The sequence below is a fragment of the Jaculus jaculus genome, chromosome 4 (assembly GCF_020740685.1).
Source record: "Jaculus jaculus isolate mJacJac1 chromosome 4, mJacJac1.mat.Y.cur, whole genome shotgun sequence".
NCBI classification, from domain to species: Eukaryota; Metazoa; Chordata; class Mammalia; order Rodentia; family Dipodidae; genus Jaculus; species Jaculus jaculus.
This window is the reverse complement of record NC_059105.1, coordinates 88323927-88340903: the sequence shown is the minus strand read 5'-3', so window position 1 is coordinate 88340903 and position 16977 is coordinate 88323927. Positions and strand designations below refer to the sequence as shown.

The window sequence follows — 16977 nt, the reverse complement described above, 5'->3', positions numbered from 1 at the left end:
ATGTGCCAATTGGCTGTCCAGCCTCTACTCAAACACTTGCAGGGGTGGAAAATTCACCTGTTCAACATTCAGAAAGTTCTTAATTTTAGTCTTTTGTTGTGTATTTAAAAAAAAAATCTCCAAGACCTCTTTCCACTGCTCTTAATCCCATATTTTGGATTCTCATAGAACAAGCTACACACTTTTGACATATGACAATTAAGTATCTGAAGACATCCTCCTGCCCATGTCAGAAATGGTAAATATTAGACATGTTGCTTTTAACTTAAAGAAATTGTAGGGCTGGGGAAATGGCTTAGCAGTTAAGGCATTTGCCTGTGAAGCCTAAGGACCAAGACTCATGTTAGCCAGATGCACAATGGGGCACATGCATCTGGAGTTCGTTTCCAGTGGCTAGTGGCCCTAGCATGCCCATTCTCTCTATCTGTCAATCTCTCTTTCTCTCTCAGATAAATAAGAATACATTAAAAAAAGAAAGAAATTGTAAACAAATTCCTAGTAACTGTGAGTTCATAAGGAGATCAAAACCCAAGGGCTTCTCTCAAAGTGTACTAATGTGTTACTATGACTCCTGACCAACTTTTTCAGCTATGCAGTAGGCATGGTAACATACAGAAATTAAAACTATTCTAAACTATTTACAGCTTAATTTCTAGATTATATTTTTCTCATTTGCTTTGTAGAAGGAATTATAAACCAGAATATTTTGAAATTTTGGGCCCAACTTAACTAGTCTGTGATGATTTATACACATGCTTCCCCAGTGGTTCCACTGCCTGCCTGTCTTTCCAGAGTGGCCTTGTCTGAGTACAGAGGGGGGGCTGACCCATAGCTGTCTTCTTCCACACATGCTCTACTGACTGGTTCTTAGAAATTCAGCTTCCATCTTAGGTTAGATTTTTCAAAGTGAGACCTTGATCTATCATTTCAGGATTTTACCTAGATGTCAAAACATCAGAATAAAAGATCTTTTAAGAAAGAAACAGACAAAAAGCTGACTGTAGTGGTATATTCCTGAAATCCTAAGATTTGGGAGGCCAAAGCAGGAAGACTGCAAGTTGAAGGCCAACCTGGGTTGCATAGTAAGTTCTAGGCTAATGTGAGTTACACATTCTCAACAAACAACTGCATAAATATTTCAAAATTAAAAACAGATGGGCTGGAGAGATGGCTTAGCGGTTAAGCGTTTGCCTGTGAAGCCTAAGGACCCCAGTTCGAGGCTCGGTTCCCCAGGTCCCACGTTAGCCAGATGCACAAGGGGGTGCACGCATCTGGAGTTCGTTTGCAGAGGCTGGAAGCCCTGGTGCGCCCATTCTCTCTCTCCCTCTATCTGTCTTTCTCTCTGTCTGTCGCTCTCAAATAAATAAATAAAAATTAAAAAAAAAAAAACAGATGACACATTTGAAGTATGAGTAAACTTGAGCCACTGCCCTCCTTTCCTTGCTGTCTGCCACACCCCTGCTACACAAACACACAAAGATGAACGTAATTTGGATTTCATTTGCATTTTAGCATCTGGGAGAATGTCGTGCAGGACAGCTGCACATATGGTCTCAGCTGCCTGATACTGCAGTAAACATAATGCTCAGAGAGCCAGGGTCTAAAACTGGCCTAAGCGCTGACACTCTCCGTGATGAAAGAGAGCCAAGCCGGCAGCAGGAAGGTTGGATTTTATCAGCTCTGAGGCCTTTATCTGATCTCCTCACATCTCATTTCCCCACCTGAAAAGCAGAAATGACACCTCCCCTTTTTATCACAAGAGAATCAACTAAGCTGGTGTGCTATACTGTGGCATGGTGTTGTCTTTGGGATTTCTTGCGTGCCTTTCTTATAATTGGATACTTCCTCTCAACAACATACACCATCACTTGCTTCCAAAGAGCAGGCAGAGAGAGAAAAAAGAGTCTACGTTCAAGTTTTCCTTTCAAAATAGTTTCATTCCTTTAGTTTGAAACACATCAAAAACAACAGGCTTGTAGGCCAAAAGGCTTATTAGCAGCAGGTTTGAAAGGAAAGCACCCTTGAGGATGGAAAGATCAACACACATGAGGAGCAGAGCTGAGGTAGCAAGAGCTGGATCATCTTGGTTTTTTTTTTTCCCCCCAAGGTCGGGTCTCACTCTATCCCAGGCTGCCCTGGAATTCACTATGTAGTCTCAGGGTGGCCTTGAACTCTCAGCAATCCTCCTACCTCTGCCTCGCAAGTGCTGGGATTAAAGGTGTGTGCCACCGTGCCTGGCTGGATTATCTTGTTTTGAGGGACAAGAAGGAGAGGGGAATGGAACAAGGCTTGCCTTGGAGATTGTTTGTAGGGGGACCTCAGACAAGGGGGCTGGGCACAAGAACCCATGTGCAATAAGTGAAAATGAGCCCATGTGCAATAAATGAAAATGATCCAGGACTGTGCTTGAAGGAACGCCCAGGCCTGGATAAGAAAATCGCTTAGGGATCCCTACGCACCCTGAGGCTGAACTCTTCTCTCTGGCAGGTGAGGGATTTGCAGCCACAGTGAGTGGCACCACAGCATGGAATTAACAAACCCAAGTGCTTGCTCAGGAGCCAGAGATTTTCTGAGCCCCTGCCAAAATGTTCCATGTCATCACATTTCTCCTTAGTGCCAAGGCCTTCATAAGTACACCTTCAAAAAACAAGAACACAACACACACACACACACACACACACACACACACACACACACACACACAATGGTCAAAGGTAAAGTTCATCCTCTTATCAAAGTTCTTTGAGACTTAAGGAATTAAGCAGCAATAAGGAAACAATCTTTCATATTTCCTAAAGTTTAAAAAGCCTAGCCTCTCAGTAAGACTGACTGATAATTAAGTACAAGTGGTTTTATGCAAAAAAAAAGTCCAAACCCTTTTCTATTCCTAAATTATACCCTTACTAGTTTTGAAAATGATCTAGGGAAGAAAAAAAACTATTGTAGTGTAATAAAATTTTTCCAAACTATGATTAGGTTTTCTACATAATTGGTAAGTTAATGTCAATTATTAGTACCAGCAGATTAATTAGTAACTGAATCAAGATTTCCTAAGAGGCATTATTCTGTTTAACAGTGAAATAAACCGTGGTCCACAGAAACTTATTCCACATTCAAGAGAAGTGAATTGCAAGGTTCTGACTTCAAACCATACATCAATCATGACACAGGGCCCATCTAGAACCTTTTTTTAATATGATTTTTTTGTTTATTTTTATTTATTTATTTGAGAGTGACAGACAGAGAGAGAAAGAGGCAGATAGAGAGAGAAAGAATGGGTGTGCCAAGGCCTCCAGCCACTGCAAACGGACTCCAGATCGGTGCGCCCCCTTGTGCATCTGGCTAATGTGGGTCCTGGTGAATCCAGCCTCGAACCGGGATCCTTTGGCTTCACAGGCAAGCGCTTAACTGCTAAGCCATCTCTCCAGCCCTAGAACTTTTTTTTAATCCTGTTGGGAGCACCAGGTGAAGACTATATTCATTACATAAACAATCCACTAGACTCTTTAGTCTGAGCGGTGCTCACTGGGTCACAGAGCCACATAAGAGAAGGCAATAAAAAACTTAAAAGAAATCTTACAAACTGGGTAGGCTCACCCTTGCCCTGCAAACTCTTATCCCTGTGGAAGGAGCAACCACATTTGACAATCTGACTGGAGGTTAACCCCTGAAGCTAAATATTTATTCGACTTACAGGTATGGCAGGAAAGACCGCCCCTCCCCTCTCTGTCTCAAGTTAGTGAAATGTTTTGGGGATGAGGTCAAAGTATGTGAGAAAGACTGGGGGGGGAGGTACAATGTTAAACAGGGTACAGTGCCCAAGAGCTAAGAACCAGGTCCAATAATGACTAAGACCAGAGAGGAAGAGACCAAAGACCAGGCACTCACAGCTCACAGAGGTATCTGACCTAACCAGGCCGGGCAGGACCTTTCCCCTTGGTGCAGAGTAGAGACAACGACAGGTGGATGGCATCCACCCTGCTTTCCCAGAGTGGGTGGACAGGGCAGTGGGTGCAGGCCCTCAATCGTCACGTAGGTATGCCCTCTGCTCCTGGTCGGCACTCTCACCCCCGCCTCCTGTGTTTTCTGTTGCAGCTCTGTGTCTGTGTTGCTGCCAACTTTGTTCCTGCTTTCTGGGAGAACTGGCACACCTTCTGCACCTGCGATTTCACCAACTGGATGTGACTCCTGGCAGTGACAGAGGCCTGATCTGCTCCAGTTTGGTATGCATTGTCTGCAGACATCTCTGAAAGGACAACTACAGTCATCTGAGTGGTTTCTAGCTTCAGATATTCTTGCTGTTTTTTTTAAATATTTTGTGTATTTTTACTTATTTATTTGAGAGTGACAGAGAAAGAAAGAGGCAATTAGAGAGAGAGAGAGAGAGAGAATGGGCACGCCAGGGTCTCCAGCCACTGCAAACAAACTCCAGATGCGTGCGCCCTCTTGTGCATCTGGCTAACGTGGGTCCTGGGGAACTGAGCCTCAAACCGGGGTCCTTAGGCTTCACAGGCAAGCGCTTAACTGCTAAGCCATCTCTCCAGCCCAAATATTCTTGCTGTTTTGATGTCATCTCAAGTCTGGCTCCTATAATCACCTGCCACACTTCCAATTCTGCCTGTGAATTCATTTTCCCAAGTAAACTTGTATATTGTGGATAACAGAGAAACTAACATATAAAGATCCTTAGTATACACAATAATTGATTCAAACAATGCAAATGTAGTTTGAGAGAAAGAGGTGCTGTCTGTTACACATCCCTCCTCATTAACACTTTGTTACTGAATGAGGCTCCAATTTCTGAAAGACACAATCTTCATTCAACTTCCTACCTGAACAATCGGAACTGCACACAGTGTCACACCAAATCTAGCCACCAAAGATTTTGTGCCATGGTCTTATCAATTCTGAGATCAGCATTTCTTACAGTTGACTAAGAGAGGGATATACTGTTGGTACCTGAACAGAGAAGCCACTCCTCAGAGCCACCATGCTGTGGCAGCCGTCTAGAATCTTTAGAATCTCCCAAAGAGAAATTCCAAATCTAAGTAGGATTTAGACAGAAACACACATATGTGATGGCAGGAAGCAAGGGCAGGAGCACAGGAGAGAAGGCCACAGAAGACAACCTGCTGAGAGAATGCAAAGTTCCTGCTAAAAACCACCTCTCCAAGACAGGTTTCTCTGACCACCGACCCCTATGACTTAGGGTTCTCCGAGAATGGCTTCTCTGACCAGTGGACCCTATGACTTAGGGATCTCCAAGAATGGCTTCTCCGACCGCTGGCCCCTATGACTTAGGGATTTGCATGCTGAGAGTTCCATGAGACACACAGAGACTTGGAAAGTCTCAGGTTCTGCATCTACTACCTGTTGGGCTTTGACAAGATACTTAGAGTATCTGTGTTTTGAGGCCTTCATGTATAGCATGGAGATAACAATTCTACCGCACTCACTGACTGCTTAGACACTGCAGTAGTTAATGGCTTTTCTTATTACTATGACCAAGTACCTGACAAAAACAACTTAAGGGGAAAAGGTCCATTTTGGCATAGAGTTTGATGGGATGCACTTCATGGTGGCAGGACAGCTGGTCACATGGTGTCTGTGGTCAGAAAGCAGAGAGTGATGAAGGCTTGTGCTCTGTTTCTTTCTCCTTTTTATTCAGCCTGGACGTCAGCCTATAGAATGGTGCTGCCTCCATTTAGGGCAGGTCTTCCCACACCAGTTAACCCAATATAGAAACTCCCTCACAGGCATGCCCAGAATTTTGTCTCTTAGGTGACTCTAGATCCTGTCAAGTTGACAGTATTACCCAATACAGTAGAGATCTGATAGAGTCTGGAGCTGGGATGGCCTCAAAGGCACATGTGTTAGAAATCTGGTTTTCAGCTGGGTGATATGGGATGGTGATAGAAACAGGTAGGGATTAGTGGGAAATTTCAGGTCACTCAGGGTGTGTTATGGATGGATGCTGCAGGCTGAAGATCTCTTGCCTCTCATGTTAGCAATGAGGTGAACAGGTTTCCTTTCTCACCATGGTATGTCATCATAGGCCCAAAGCAATAGACCTAACCAATATAATATCTGTTGTCAACTTAAAACACTACAAGGCCTGGGCATGATGGCACATGCCATTAATCCCAGCACTCAGGAGGCAGCAGTAGGAGGATCACCGTGAGTTCGAGGCCACCCTGAGACTACATAGCGAATTCCAGGTCAGCCTGAGGTAGAGTGAAACCCTACCTCAAAAAACAACAACAAAAAAAAAAGACTACAAGGGACAGTTTTGAGGCATTAACTATACAGTGGGAACAAAATGCCTTTGCCAAGTAGTGACAGGATTACAAAGGATCCAGGAAGAAAGACATGTGGACATGCTGTTTAATACTGCCACCACTACTGTAGCATTCTTCTTTCAGTCAGGCTTGGATCCACTCTGCATCTGGTCTGGCTTGGTCCACTTTATACATCCTCCTGGAGATACACAGAAACCTGCTTCCTAAATGCTACTTGCTCATCCGGAAGAATCTTTGTCCTTTAAATAATAGCATGGGAGAGTCTACTACTTTTAGAATAGGGCTTCCTTCAGTCCACAACTTGAAGTTTCCAAAAATAAAACACTGGCTATGTTTATAAATCTGTTTCAAAGGATCTGGGTAATTAGTCATTAGTCACAGCATGCTTATGGAAGAAACCAATAGATCATCGCACCATGTCACTGTTAACAAAAGCTTATCTGTGCAACTTTTGCATGCCCAGCTCTGTGCCGTAAATTGTGTAGGAGTTTAAAAGGGCTATAAGTAGTCAAATGCTCACTTTAAAATTATTTTATGTGATGTGAATGTCACCACAATAGAAACAGGAAAATAATTTTACAACTAGCATCTCCCCCCAATAAGCTTATGGTTATGGTCAGATGCAAGCATCCAACATCCATTGTCTGTGTATGCATTTCCCCCTTGGTATATCCTAATACCAAGCAGAGTAAAAAGCAAAGCACCTTAAGGTGCTAATTGTGTCCTATGCTAGAAATTAATGTTGGGAATTGAGGGAGAGGAGAAAGGTGCTGGCTTCCTGGAGGAGTTCTAACTGCTATGATTATAAATAAAAGATGAAAACACACAGCCAGTAGATAGGAAGATGCAAACATAGCCTCAGAGTGGCATGGATATGAGATAGCATGGAACTCATCCTGACTTCAGTGCTCCTCTTCCTAATGCAACTATGAGAGGTGCTATGTGGAATTCATCCACACATTTAAGTTATTCAAAGATGCAAAAATGTACATGGTGTGATGGAGACATGGATTCTCAAGTATTTGTCAACATATCAAACACTAGGTAGGAGATGCTATCCAGTACTGTGCCACAGGCTCTGAAATGTGTCCTGCCCAAGCTGCCATGATCAAAATCATGAGGAAAGGCATAAACAGCACGAAAAGCATATTGAAGGTAGACCATGACCACTGAGGTAGGGCATCCACACACAGAATGACAGATTGAAAACCTATAGATATTTCTTCTGGCTGAAATGATGGCTATGTTAGACAACATGAAATTTAATGCAGATAAATAAACTTACTTTTGAAGAAAAAGAAAACCTACCTAAGTATTCATAAGTAGCATGACTTAAAAGCAGTTCAAATGCTAATTAAATGGTATTGTGATTTTAGTTGACTGTAAAGGTCTTATCAGTTGCACCTTTAAAGGCTAATCAGCGGTAAGTTCTCTGGGCCTGGTGGTAGGAGAAAACTGCCAAGCAGGAGAGCCTCAGACAGCAGCCAGAAGGAAAGGCTTCAGAGAATTATTTGAAGAAACTAGCTATGTACCATTTGGGGATGACACTTGGTAGCAACATGCAAATATTTAAAGGCTAACAGATTTTAAAAAGACAGAAGTCCAATACACAATTTTAATACAGAATCTAATTTTATCTGTATTTGACAGAGATCCTTCTGAAAAACAATAGATAAAAAAGGAATGTATTTTCATAAGCTGCCTGTGACTGGGGGTGTTAGAATTGCTCCTGAATGGTGGCTTGTGTGGGACACTAATCATTAGCTATAGGATTAATCTTTCTAAGGTCCCCTTTTGGTGCTGAGGTTCCATAATTCAAGAAAATGAAGAAATCTAGAAGAAAGAAGTTCAGAGAATATTTATGAAGATACACATACATAAAAAGAAAGCAAGGGCTGAAGGGATGGCTTAGCAGCTAAGGTGTTTGCTTGCGAAGCCAAAGGACCTAGGTTCCATTCCCCAGGACCCATGTTAGCCAGATGCACAAGGTGCATGCATCTCGAGTTTGTTTGCAGTGGCTGGAGGCTCTGGCGTGTCCATATTCTCTCTCTCTCTCTCCTTCTCTCTCTCTGTCAAATAACTAAATAAAAAGAAAAAGAAAAGAAAAAGAAAGGAAGAGGGCTGAAGGGATTGTTTAGTGGTTAAGACATTTGTCTGCAAAGCCAAAGGACCCAGGTTTAATTACCCAGGACCCATGATAGCCAGATACACAAGGGGGCACACACATCTGGAGTTCATTTTCAGTGGCTAGAGTTCCTGGTGCACCCATTTTCTCCCTCCCTCCCTCCCTCTCTCTTTCCCTCTCTCTCTCTCTCTCTCCTTCCCTCCCTCTTTAAAAAAAAAGGAAGGAAGGAAGAAATACAGGAGTCGTGAAAAGTTAGTGCTGAGTTCCTCATATCTGATCTGGTAAACAAAAGAGGCATTGCAGGTATTAGGCAAGATAAAATTATAAATGAAGGGCTGGAGAGATGGCTTAGCAGTTAAGCACTTGCCTATGAAGCCTAAGGACCTCGGTTCGAGGCTTGATTCCCCAGGACCCACGTTAGCCAGATGCACAAGGGGGTGCATGCGTCTGGAGTTCGTTTACAGTGGCTAGAGGCCCTGGTGCGCCCATTCTCTCTCTCTTTCTCTGTCTATCTATCTGCCTCTTTCTCTCTTTGTCTGTTGCTCTCAAATAAATTAAAAAAAAATTGTACATGAAGACAGTTCTTACACAAGCATAAAGAATAGACAAGAGGAGGAAGAATAGAACCCAGAATATGAGAAGCGGGCCTGTGGCAGTAAGCCAGTGGTGAGACAATAAGGGCTGAGTTGGACCAATATCAATAGGATCGAGGAGGAAGCATGAGGAAAATGGTCAGTAAAAGTATTTATTCAGGGTGCTCCAAGTGAAGTTATAAGGTACTTTGGTAGAAATAGGTAGTTTGAGATGTGATACTAGGCATGCATAGTGAATCTGAGGGGGGAAGATCTGAAAATTTATTGGAAGAAAGATGATGGTTGGGTCGAGGCTGTAGCTTAGTGGTGGTAGAGTGCTTGCCTAGCACACTCAAGAGCCTGTGCTCAATGACCAGGCACGCGTGCGCACATGCCTATGTATGTATGTACGCACACATGACAGAGAGAATGCATGGTGGTGGTGATGAGGACTGAAGGTATGAGAGGCCCTTCAGGATGAAATTAAGAAGGAAGAACAAGTTCTAAGTCTGAAACAAATTTTAGAAAAGAGCAGAGAGCAAGCATTGCAGGTTCTAAGGTAACGTAGGTGAGAATGTGACATTAGAAGATCTCTGTGAATAAGACCCATGAAAATGAGTGGAGTGGTTTATAAGTTCATTTTATGTTGCCAGAATGAAATGCCTGAGGCAGGATAACTTTATAAAGAAAAGTTGATTTAACTAACATTAATGGAGGTTCACTTCCTCTGGTGATGACCTTGTGGTACATGGCACTACCACGGCAGAATTCATTGGGAAGGAGAAACCACTTCCCCAAAAAAAGGAAGTCGGTGTGAGTAAGGGATCACCTTTACTGTTTTTAGAATAAGCCTGTCTTGATAGCTACTTCAGACAGTCCATGAAAACCACCTTAATCCCTTCGAAGACTGTGTTCTTGACAACCTCTCACCAGGCTCCATGTGCTACAGCTCTCCCACCTCTCAGCACTTCCACACTACAGACCGAGCCTCCCACAAACCACATCCAAACCACAGCAGAGGGATCCACAAAAGGGGAGCAACTGCACCAACCAGCTGTCCTTGGAGTCTAAGGTCTGAGGACGTAATTTATTATGGAAGAGTCACCTATTTGGGCATGCCACAATAGCTCTGCTCCCCATGGAGTTTTTAGCCATTCCAGCTAGGTACACACAGCATACACTCTCAGAAATACCACTAACAGTCTCAGTTATGGATCTGGAAAGAACTAACGCCTAAGCCAGATGAGTCCAAATTAAGACTATAACACATCCTTCATTTTTTTTTTTCCTTTTAGCAGATTACTATACAGGACCACCAATTTAAGAATCTATAGGATCACCTTTAAAGCCACCATAACAGAGACAAGCAGGGAAGTGTGACTTCTTACAGATGGAGTTGCATCTCTCTGGAATCCATACACTGAAATTCTAACTTCTCTTTGTTGTTGATGGTGGTGGTAGTGTTTTGTTTAAGATAGGGTCTGAGTATATAGCCCACTTTGGCCTTGAAGTAACTATGTATGCCAGGCTAACATAAAACTCACACTCTTCCTGCCTCTATCTTCTGAGGACTAGGATTACATGCCTTTATTACCATTACTTTATTACCCTAACTTTCAATATGAGTATATTTGGAGGAGGGCCTTTAAGGGAGCTAAATGAGATCATAAGGGTGGGTCCCTGCTTCAGGAGTTGTATCATTACAGGAAGATTAAAAGAAAGCAGAGTGCTCTGTGCGCAGAAAAAAGGGTCAGTTGAGGACACAGTGAAAAGGTGCTGTCTGCAAAGAGAACAGCCAAGCCTCACCAGAATCCAACCCTGTTGGCACCCTGATTTTGGATTTCCAACCTTAAGAACTGTGGGAAAATAAATTTCCATTATTTAAGCCACTCACAGCTTGTCATCATGACCTATGGTCAGTAACCAAGGAATTGTTTAATATCTTTAGCCAGCACCTCAGTCAGTCATGTAGACTAAGTTTAATATACTCTGGAATATACCGAGAAACCCTACGTAAGCACCAAAAAATTTCCTGTAGGTGCTCCAATGTATCTGCCAAAATGATTTCTCAAAACTGCTAATCAACATGAAAGCCACATGGGCAAATGGGTAAAACACTAAGGTTTAAAAAAAGTGTAGTGTGAATCTGGACCCAAACGGCAATGGTACCATAAAATTGTACTTCCTAAAAGGCAGACCAAATGGCTGAACCTTCACTAGACTCTTATAGGAAACACCTGAACCACAAGACACTGGAGAGGGTAGGATCAAAAGACTAACCTAAATCTTCTACATCTTCCCTCCCTCCCTCTCCCTTTCCCCCGCCCTCCTCTCTAACTCTTGTATATTAGTTATGTTTTTCCTCATTTTCTTAGTGGGCACTGACCTGTAACCCCCACTACCAGCTTGGGGTTATCATCCACAATGAGCTTTTGATCAGAGAAACCTACAAGGTTTCCCAAAACAATGACAGACTTATGTCAGAGTAATTGATGACCCACCAAAGGTCAGTGGTAAGACCCTATTGCTGAAGACTCCATACGCAGCTGACACGTAAAATGGAACAGCATGGCTGGAAGCCAGGAGAGAGTCAGTCCCCAGACAGTCAGTGTGTCTAGTGCCAGAAGGTGCTACATGGGCGACTGGGGGAAATCACCAATATCTGTCCAAGCAACTCATGGTCTAACCTAATTAGTAACAAATAACCTGATGTGATGTGCCCACACAAGTGCATTAGTGGCACACAGCCATGGTGGGGAACCAACTGCTCTTGATTTGGCTAACTGATCCCCTCAGTGGTACGAGACCCATAGCTGGAGCTGGGAAACAAGTCAGAACCATACCCAAACATAAGCCCACTCTCCAATATCAAGCTACCATCAATCATGGGGTACAAGAGGGCCTACACCTATTAAACTTTCTATCAAAAAAGTAAGTGTTGGGCTGGAGAGATGGCTTAGCGGTGAAGCGCTTGCCTGTGAAGCCTAAGGACTAACTGATCCCCTCAGTGGTACGAGACCCATAGCTGAAGCTGGGAAACAATTCAGAACCATACCCAAACATAAGCCCACTCTCCAATATCAAGCTACCATCAATCATGGGGTACAAGAGGGTCTGCACCTATTAAACTTTCTATCAAAAAAGTAAGTGCTGGGCTGGAGAGATGGCTTAGCAGTGAAGTGCTTGCCTGTGAAGCCTAAGGACCCTGGTTTGAGGCTCGGTTCCCCAGGTCCCACATTAGCCAGATGCACAAGGGGGCGCACGCGTCTGGAGTTCGTTTGCAGAGGCTGGAAGCCCTGGCGCGCCCATTCTCTCTCTCTCCCTCTCTCTGTCTTCTCTCTGTGTCTGTCGCTCTCAAATAAATAAATAAATAAATAAATTTTAAGAAAAAGTAAGTGTTATCTCAAGTTTCCGGGTGCTAACTTACTTTCTTTTGGAGAATCTGCTTCTCTTTTTCAGATAGATGCAGATCCTAAGGAGAGAGCTACCCCAAGATACCTCAAAAGGGGCCCGACTGAAACTAAGGACAATTGGTGAAACAAGCAAGGGTGATGTTTTCCTGATGAACCAGATACCAGCACAAAGGGGAAGGAGGCCAACACAGAGAAAAATCAACTCCTACCAAATCAGAAAGCCAGAGCCTCAGAGGCCCCCAACACCTCAGCACGGAAGCAGACCAAAAATGAACCCAACATGGCTCAGGGAAATTTTGCGGAAGAGGGGGCGGAAAGAATGTCAGAGTCACATGTTGGGTCATGATATATAGAGACATTTATAGTACCAATAACTGTGGGCTAACTCTACAATGCATTTATATCAACAAGGAAGGTCCATTGGGAGGGGGTAGATCATGGATGAGCCTAAACAATGGTACCAAACTGCCTGTATTTGCTGAAAAGAAAACTAATAAATTAAATTTTAAAAAAAGTGTAGTGTGTGTGTGTGTGTGTGTGTGTGCATGCACATGTGCGTGTGCCTACCAGGATCTCCTGCTACTACCTGCCAGGCATACATACCATTTTGCTTACAGCTTTATATAGTTACTGGGGAATTGAATCTCGGCCAGAAGGCTTTGCACAAAAAGTGCCTTTGACCACTGAGTCATCTCCCCAGCCTGCACTTGAGTTCTGAAGATAGTTTTATCCAATAATACCTCTTTTCAAGGTGGCCTGATAGAGTGGTAAAACAGATACAGACAGGGCTGCTAACTTGTAGAAATCCTTCTTTTCTGCATGAACTGAGCAGATGTGTTTGTGCCTCTGTTTCCCCATCGGCAAAATGGAGATATGATAGTACATATGCTATAGGGCTGTTGAGAGGGGTGAGTGAGTTAATAATACACACGGAGAAGTTAGAACAGCATCTGGCACGTGGTATCATATCAATGTTAGCTATCAGTAATGTTGCTGTCATTACCATCATCATTATAATAAAACATCTCCCAATGGGGTTTCAATGACCCACCTTCCTGGTTGGTCAGGGACAGAGGTATTTAGCAGGGTATAAGATAGTCCCACAGAATGCTCATCCTAAATGACCTTAAAGTTCTATATCGCTTATTTCTCTGAAGGGCTTTACTGAAACTCAAATTTTAACAAAAGGTGTTGGGTACACTTTAGCATTCCTTAATACTTCACAATGAAGGCATTACCAAGGATGGCAAAAATCTGAGGGCTTGTGACACCTAACAATTTATTTTTTTCTGGGCAATCAACATTCAGAAAAAGAGCACAGTTTCAGGTTTGGACCCAGAAGATGGCCAGAAATTTGAGGTGGGCAGGGGACCAGCATGTCCAACATGGAACAGTGCATGAAAAAGAAGGAAGAAACGTCTATAAGGGTGCTACCTCTCCCTTGTGATTTTATCAACAACCAGCCATGTATGGAGGGTACTCTCCCAGAGCTGTGAGGACCTCTCCTACACATTCTTATAGAAGAAAGAGGGTGACTACTATGAAGAAACATGGTAATTCTGACCCCTCTGAGGAAAAAATTTGAGTAAATCCTGTTATCCTGTACCACAAATCCTGGTATGACATGTGTTCACAGCCTGAGATTTGACTTCTGTCCAATCGTCCAGGGAGACACATGGGATAGATAGTGCAGTCTGTGTGAGAGCTGTGGGCCAGGGAGACCCAGGAGGTCCCCAAAACAATGCAGGCCATTGCCAAAGCACTTGATTACCTTCCAGAGCTAAAAGATAAGACTCCATTCCTGAAGCCACCACATGCTGGGGTCACAGGACAGTGGAATAGGATGCTGGAACCAAAGGGAAACTAGCAGCCTCCTGGCTAGGCCTCATAGAGCTGAAGAGCTCCCTGCTAGCTGATGGAGGACAATGACCACCAACTGCATGAATAAACAGTGACCCAGCAGACTGAAAAATCACCCAGCTGGGCAAGAAGTACACACTTGTGCACAGTGGCACACAGCATTTATAGGTAACCAGTTGTTCTCTGATTGGACATGAGGCCCACTCACAGCAGGAGAGAACTCATACCTGGTACTTGAAACCAAGTCAGAATCCCACAGTCAGGAAACTCAGACTTCAGAGCAACCCCCACTGCTTTTTAGAGAAGAATGGGCTTGCATACCAAAAATCTCTCAAATAATTTTGCATATCCCCTTTCATCCTAACTGTTCTCACTCTTGGTTGGAGAATCTGTTTAATTTTACAGATGGCAGAGAAAATGGAGGAGAGCCATGATCCATCAATAAGACAAGAGGATAGCCAACTGTCCACCATGAGACTAGCCACCTCATCAGCCAGGGCCCATGAGAAATTGCAGAGGATGTGGCAACATAAATACTGCTGTTTCTGCTAGCCTGACAACCAGCTTCAGGGTGATGGCAACAGACACAGTGATCAATCAAAACCTATCAAAACAGAAATCCAGAGACTACAAAGAACTAAAAACTAAATCAGTCAACCAACAGGTCTACCATGGATCAGAGGAAAATTGCAGAACAGAGTGTGAAAAGATTGTAACAGCCACAGAGTGAGTGGGAATATTGAGGAACAGGTCCTCCTGCTACTCCATAGGGACTGACTGAGGCCTTCATGACCGCACAGTAAATACCATAATGTATAACCTCACTGAGAAAGTTCACCAGAGTAATAGAAAATGGAGCAAGAAGACAAAAGAGTATAAGGGAAAGATATAAATATGTATATATATGGAATCAATACAAAAAGTTCTGTGCATCTAGCCCACATGACAAAAGGAGCAGTCATCAGAAAAAAAACAGCCCAGATGAGAAGAAGGAATGAGGTTGGATCTCTAGAAGAGCCCTCCATAGCCAGCAGCAGGTACTACATGGTTGGTCATATTATCCTGGGTGACAGATCCACCCACATGACACAGCAGAGCTCAAACTGCCCAAAGTATGGAAACTGGAGAGGTCTGGGGGCTTGCTTACCTCAAGATTTTCTGCTCTGAAAGGCTGCCTGACAAGAGCTCTGGGACTTCCATGTGCAAACAGTTGCCTGGGGCACTGCTACTCCTAGGGGATCCTGGATAGGAATACAGAAACCATAATACTAACTAACTTCCCACTGGATTCTACTGCAGAATGGCCTGGGAACCGCTTTGAGAGTCACTGCTGCAGAAAATCTGGATCACACAGAGACTAAATAACTTTCCAAGGTCCCAAGTGGGCTCGGGAACGTCTATGTACCACCAAGTGTGCTTCTGGAAACATGTACTGTAGGCTCCCTTTAGAATGAGAAGTATCTTTGATTTGCAAAAGGCTGTGATGTCCTCTGGGCCAGCAGTGAGATGGCTAATGGGGGTGGGCACAGCCAGCTCCACTCACTAGCTCCGACCCAACACGAAGCCCAGCAGGGTGACAGATGAGATCAGATTTTAATCACTATTATGAGAATGAACTTGTTGGCTGACTAGTCCCTGGTTTACTGAAACAAGCAGCAATCACCTTAAAAGGGGAAGAAAAGGCAAATGAAGCAGTGAAGAAGTGGCGTACTAGGAGTCTCTTCTTGGCTGAGGCTGCAAGAGGTGGGTGAGGGTACGCTGACACTCTTTGGAGGACAGTGACTCATGTGTGGCTTGCTGGAGCTTTCAGGGCTTTGATGTACAAGGCAATGTGGGTAGGGATGACAATGTCACTAGTGTGCCTGTGACATTTGCTTGAAAGTCCCTTATGGCGAGCTACCAACTTGATGTCATATTTTTCTCTTAGCGACCTGAATTGGAAAAGCTTTCCCCACCCAAGGCCAGCCTTTCCTCAGTGAGTCTGTCCTGTTTTTCTGCAATTCAAGGCAGTGGCATCACCTAGCAGAGGCTTAGAGAGGTATGGATTATAAATCTTGTGTCATATAAGCAAAGGGCAGAAGGCAGCATCTCCCACTTAGGTCCTGAATGTCCGTCCTGTGTGTGGTTTGTTGTGGGGTCCTAAAAACAGATTCAAACGATGGATATAATGAAAGCAGCTATTCTTACGTAGTGTCCTATAGCCTGACAGTGCAGAACATATGCGGAATGTGGTGGGGGCTGGGTCTGTGTATTCATGCCACGGTTGTACACCCATCCCTCCCCCAGCTTCTCTCTGTAGCCTCTAATGTGCAAGCACATGTTCTAGTGGGTAAGAGGCGCAGAATAAAGAAAATCACAGTTTTGAAGTGAGGTGTCATTTACTTCTTGCCTTCTCTAGTACCATTCACTCCTTATTTCTTTTTAAATTTTGGGTTTTTTTTCTTTTTTCTTTGCTTCTCCTTATCCTATATCTTCCCCTGGCTCTGTCTCCTTTTTATCTTTCTCCTCTCTTCCACATTTTTCAGAAACCTATTACCTCCCAAATAGCAGAAAAACAAAATGAAAACTGCCAATCCGACCCAACACAGCTGGCATTCATTCAGCGCACACCTATTTTAAGTGTCTTTTCTGACAAGCAGTGGTTTGAGACACATGATGAACTAAAGAGAGTAACAATCCCTGCCCTTAGGAAGCCCAGTAAGAGACAC

The 16977-nt window shown here is 43.7% G+C and overlaps 1 protein-coding gene and 1 pseudogene across 4 annotated transcripts in view; both read right to left on the bottom strand.

Moving 5' to 3' along the window:
* Cacnb4 (calcium voltage-gated channel auxiliary subunit beta 4) overlaps positions 1–16977 on the bottom strand; it is a 294252-nt gene that overhangs the window by 96336 nt on the left and 180939 nt on the right. The window lies entirely within an intron of this gene.
* Positions 4022–16977, bottom strand: part of LOC123460086 — a 36015-nt pseudogene continuing 23059 nt past the window's right edge.